The sequence below is a fragment of the Myotis lucifugus genome, unplaced genomic scaffold (assembly GCF_000147115.1).
Source record: "Myotis lucifugus unplaced genomic scaffold, Myoluc2.0 scaffold_3, whole genome shotgun sequence".
NCBI lineage: Eukaryota > Metazoa > Chordata > Mammalia > Chiroptera > Vespertilionidae > Myotis > Myotis lucifugus.
The window spans coordinates 7,338,876-7,345,321 of NW_005871051.1; positions in this window are offsets into that span (position 1 = coordinate 7,338,876).

The following is a 6,446-nucleotide window of genomic DNA, read 5'->3' on the forward strand; positions in this document are numbered from 1 at the left end:
TTCCTACCTAATGTTTTCTTGTCCCTGCTCTTCCCTGTTACTCTGTCCTTCTCTTGCCAAATTTAAATATTCTTCAAATACTCTCTTCTTCTGTCTAAGCCCCACCCAACCTCATTAATATCTCTGACATTTCATTGGTTTTTTAAAATTTGATTTTCAGAATCTCCTATGATTGCCCTGTGTAACAGTATAAACTACTACTCCATTATCCTTAGGGAAGAACCAGTAGCCATCACAGAGTCCACAGGAACCTGGAAACATAAAGAAAAATCTCCTCTGACTTGCATTGATATATACCCAAAAGAATACTTACCCAAAAGTCACTGAGAATCTGCCTTGATACAAGCATCTTGCAACACTCATGAGTATCTAGTGGTCTACAAGGCAATCACTTTATTCAAGGGGCTTTTATTCTACTTAAGAAGAAAACACATCAATTTAGGATTATAAACTTTAGTGTGTGGGGTTTTATTATAATACTAAAGGCCCAGCGCGTGTAATTGCGCAGTAACCCGCTGCTTCTTGCTGCACTCGCCACCCTCCCAACCCGCCCACCTCGGCTCTTGTGGGCCACGGGGGAGGGACCTCGAGGTGGTCAATGCACCTCATAGCGACTGGTGGATTGGTCGTTCTGGTCGTGACACTTGTTCTTTTATTAGTATCGATATAGACTCTACAAAAACAAGCCTTCTTGAAACAAAGTCCCAACCCTTAACTGATGTTGTCCACTCACAATCTTGGCTTCAGTGATTTGCTCAGGGAGTTAGTTCTGTATACCTCTGTTGTACTGGGTCTCCAATTCAATGGAATGCCTGGCAAGGGGCTCAATGAATAAGTTTGACTGATTGAATAATTTGGTTCAGGCATCCAATTATTTTTTTAATTAGATTTTTAGCATAATTGTTTAAGGCATCAGAAATTATTACTTGTATTTCTAGTTGGTGAAATGAGAATCTTATATAGTTTTATTTAGGATTAAAATATATGCTAATAAGCATCAAGTTTACACAGGTGTTATGCTATAAATCTCCTATCATAATTTTTAAAAAGCAATGATAATTTGTGGGAAATTAAATTAATAGAATATTCTGGAGTTCTTTATCCTAGATTTCCTTCTTATTGGCCCTGCTTGGATGTTCCATGCTTGTTTTATCATAAGCTGATCTTTGCTGGCCATGCTGACCCTCATTCTTATAATGTTTAAAAGGCTCTTAAAATGTTGTTTTCCTTTGTAACTTCTAGATAAATGTGCTCTGGCTATTATTTTATTATTTATTTAGGTACAAATGAATAGAAATTATCCAAGGCTAATTCTTAAAATATATCAGAAAAATTAAGATTATCTTAATCGAAAATTAAAAAGCCAAAATGTGAGGCAATAAGGGTTTATTTGGGATGAAAATATTGCAATTTGGGAAGCACAGATTCAAGCAGAAATACACATAGTGTCCCGATTACAGGGTGAGAACAAGGAAATTTTAGGAGAAAAGAATGGTATAGTTGCATGATACAAACAAACAAAAAAAAGATTCCTATAGGTGCTAATAAGCTGATAAGATAAATTACTCTATGGCTATTGTAGGGGTTCAGAACAGGCCTCCCCAAAATGTGCCACTTTAGCATTTGTATTATTTTGAGCCTTAGCATTGGAATTATGTTGAGCCAAAGACAATTAAGACCCTGCAGGCTTATAAGAAACTTTACTTCTCCCTTAAAGAATTTAAATTAGGGGACTTGCCCATAATAAGCTTTCAGCAGAAATATTTTTTAACCAATCTACATGGCAGGGCAGACTACTAGTTATTGAACATCTCTTATTACCAACCTTTTGAAGCCCCAAGCTTTCCTACCTCATCTTTACCTCAGAATTGCCTCTCCTACCTCAATTTTAAAAAGTGCCATGTGGTAAAACTGACAAGTTCAGTGATGGAAAGTGGCCTCACAGGGTGACCTGTCATAACTTGCTAACAAGGCAGGTCACAATGGGTAGTCATGCTCCAGGTCTATAAAAGGTGTATCTTTGCCTTAAGCAAGCTCTCTCCATTGTTCTTGTACATTTAGGTGAACACACCTTTGAAATGTCAAAAGTAATATTTTCCAGACCCCTCTCAGGTGTAACTACCTCAGGGGAGCACATAATCTTGTTAACTGTCCTGCCCCCTTTTGGTGCCCGGGACTACCCTCCATGAACTGAGCCACACTGGCCAGGGCAGGACGCCCATGTTTTCTTCTGTGTCTTCAGACCTCCCTGGAAATCCCTCCTCTTGATCCATTGGTGCTTAGGCTACAAGCATGCTCATGTTCTAACAGTTATTTCCTCAAACACCATCAGAGCTCTGGAATTTCTCTGTCCTCTGAAGCTCTCCTCAAAACCCAGATGGGAGCTCCCCTCCCACACAGTCTCACACACTCATCTGAACTCCCCCTCCCCAGCAGCAGTAACCTCAACTTCCCTGCTAGAGAAACCCACTGCCTCTTACACTCATGTGCCTTTTACTGAGCTACTTCTTTTTCCTCTAACCTCGTTCTGGCGTTCAGCATCTCTGTGTATCTGATGTGAGTGCTTTTTGCCCTTCCAAGCAAGTCTCTTGCACTGAAAGGATCTTAGGACGGAGAATCAAGATAAATTCCTGGATGAGACACATGCTGGATGCAGTGAATTGGAAAAAACGCATCAGCATTCTGGCTTCAGTTTTCTTATCTGTAACATAACTGGGTTGAAAGAAATAAATGTTTTCTAATCTTGTCACCTTTCCCTCTAGCATTCTGTGTGTCTTACTGGGCTCCCATTTCTCCCCATTCATGTGCTCTTCCTCCCCATTTTGCTTTTCCTTCATTTTTTAAACTTTACTTTTCAATTAGTTTATATTAAATATTATTTAGTACTAGAGGCCTGGGGCACGAAATTCGTGCACGGGTGGGGTCCCTCCACCTGTCTGGCGTCAAGGCCGATCACGGCCATCTTACCCAGTCCGGATCCCAACCCTGGGAGCTTCCTGATGGCTCTCACCTCACACCTCACTTTCCATTCCAGCCAACCAGCGCCTGAAGCAAGCTAACATATCCGTTGGAGCGTCTGCCCCCTGGTGGTCAGTCCAAGTCATAGCAAATGGTTGAGCAATGGAACTCCCAGCAGAACTTCAGTTGAGGTACAATTTGGATATTAGGCTTTTATTATATGGGATTAGTTTTAGGTGTAGAACATAGTGGTAAGAGAATTATATCCTTATAAGGTGTTTCTATTTAGTAATATTAGTTTCAGGTGTACAGCATAGTGATGAGACAATTATATCCTTACAAAGTGTTCCCTCCAGTATTTTCAGTACCCACCTGGCTCCATACATAGTTACTACAGTATTATTAACTATATTCCCTGTGTTGTATTTTATATCCCTGTGACTATTTTGTAACTATCAATTTTACTTCTTTTTAAAAATTTTTTTTTATTGATTTCAGAGAGATAGGGAGAGTGAAAGAGAAATATAGAAACATCAATGATGAGAATCATTGATCGGCTGCCTCCTGCACACCCCACACTGGGGAGCGAGCCAACAACCCTGGCATGTGCCGTAACTGGAATCGAACCATGACCTCCTGGTTCATAGATCGTTGCTCAATCACTGAGCCACCAGAGCCAGGCTCAATTTTACTTCTTAATCTCTTTACTTTTTTCACCCACTCATCCAATCTTCCTCCCCTCGGCAACTGTCAGAGTCTGTTCTTGTGAGGTTGTTTAAATGTTGTTCTTTAGATTCCATGTATAAGAGAAATCATGTGGTATTTATTTTTCTCTGATTGGCTTATTTCATTTAACATTATACCATCTAGACCCACCCATGCTGTCACAAATTATAAGATTTCGTTCTTTTTTATGGCCGTGTAATATTGCATTGTATATCTGTGCTACCACTTTCTTACCCATCCTCTCTATTCATGGGCACTTGACTTTTTCCCATATCTTGGTCCTTCCTTGTTTCTCCTTCTGCATGTCTTAGCAGTCATTCTCCATTTAGCCCCAGCTCAGCTCCCAGCCTCCTCTCCATTTTCTCATAGTCCCTGTCCATTCACTATCATCTCAGTCTTTTCTTCCTCACTCACTTTCAACACTAAAGCATTGTTTTATTGCGTGACCCTTAAATTCCTGTGTGTAATATATAAATCACAGTTATGGAATTTATTTCTGGGATGATGACACAAAACATACCTTGAGAAGACTGTGATAATTCTCCTGCGAAGGAAATTACAGGGATGGAATGAGTCTCAAATGTTTTATCTTTCCAGCCAGTGTGGCTCAGTGGTTGAGCACTGACCCATGAACCAAGAGGTCCCAGGTTCAATTCCTGGTCAGGGCACATACCCAGGTTGCCGCCTCAGTCCCCATTAGGAGGACGTGCAGGAGGCAGTTGATTGAGTCTCTCTTATTGATGTTTCTATCTTGGTCTCCCTCTGCCTTCTGTTCTCTCTATAAAAAAAATTCAATGAAAACATATTTTTTAAAGATCTGTTTTATCTACTATATATTTGCACTACTTATGTAGCTTTGCTCAATCTGAGCACCAGAATATTGGCTGCAATGATTATGTCAGACCTCGGCAGTGAGACCTGTATATTCATGAAAATATTTCAACTGGTTTTTAATTTATAAAGATACCTAAAGTATTAAAACTAAACCCATATTACAAGCAACAATACACAACACCTGTGTGTTAGATAAAACCTAACTCCTCAATTAAAAACTGATGAGAATTCTTGGTTCAAGAACATTTATTGGTTATATTGCTGAATAGTTCTCACTGTTCTAGCAATCACTAGGTAGTGATAAAAATTCACACCTTCCAGGTACCTCTTTTGGTAGATTGCATTTAATATTTTCTTTCTTTTTCTAATTTATTTTGTCAAGGCTCTTATTATCAGATAGAAAGTAGGTGAAGAAACTCTTTGCTATATGTTTTTAAGACGATTTTGATATTTCCCTAATATGTTCTGAAAATGCTGCCTAAATATTTAGTTATTATCCTGCAATGCCTGTTATATACTTGTTCCTACTTTGCTTAATGACTAATCATCTAGAAGAAAACTTTGCCAACACAAGATGTGTTGGTTTGCTAGGGTTACCATAGCTACTCACAGACTGAGTGACTCAAACACCAAAAATGTATTTCTTAGAGTTTCAGAGGACAGAGTTTAAGATCAAGGTGTCAGCAGGTTTGTTTCTCCTGAGGCCTCTCTCTTTGGCTGTTGGACGGGCCATCTTCTTGCTGTGTGCTCACATCACCGTTCCCTTGTGCACACCCATCCCTGGTCCTGGTGTCTGTGTGTACAACTTTTTTCTTAGAAGGATACCATTCAGAATGGATTAAGGCTCATCATAAGGGCCTGGCTTTAATTGAATGATCTCCATAAAGGCCTTTTGTCAAAATACAGTAAGTCCTCGGGTTATGTCAGAGATCTGTTCCTACGGCACGACGTAATGCAATTTTCGCCATAAGTCGGAACCCAGCTACATAAGCACCTACGTCACTCACAGGAGCACATATACAGCAGTGATGAAGTGAAACAGTAAAAAAAAATTTAAAAGAAACATAACAATTCCTGACCTTTACTTGTGGTAAATAAATAATAGAAAACATAAAGCACATATGTACACCTGTCAAAATGACGGAACCTTTTTTAAAATTAATAAATGGGAGATGGTGAGGTAACCACAAAACGACATACGTCGTGTCCGACATAACCTGAGAACTGTCTGTACAGTCACATTCTGATATACGGGGGGTTAGGACTTCAGCATATAAATTTTAGGAAAAACAAATTCAGCCCATACACTGGATATTTTCACTTTTCAAAATCTTATTTTCTTTTCAAAATCCTCTTGACTTGCAAATGTATTTTCTTTTTAACAGAGGTGTCTCACAGATATTTAGACTTCAGAGACAGTCAGTAACCCTTAGCTTCCAAAAAGCCTGTACTTCTGTATTGTTTTCTTACAATTTTCCACTTCTTTTACAAGATACACTTGAAGAAAAACAACAACAACAACATAGTAGGAAGAGCAGTGGTTATCAAGATTTATTAAATCTAAAGTAATTAAGATTACTCTATTACATTACATTGGCACAAGGATAGACTCACAGAAGAATGGAACAAAATAAGGAGTTCAGCAACAGGTCAGTATACAAATAGGCACTTATATTACAACATAATTGGTGCTGCATGTCATTATTAATTGACTAACATGGAAAATTTTAACTTTTATCCCCATTTCATAGCACACACAAAAATCAAGTCCAGGCATATTGTATATCGAAATGTAAACGGTAAGCTTCTCAAAGACAAGTGGTTTTCAAAGTGTGATCCTCAGACCATCATAATCAGCATCATCCGAAAGTTGTAAAAAAATGCAAGTTCTTAGGCTTCTTTCCTGACCTAAAGAACTAGACATTCTG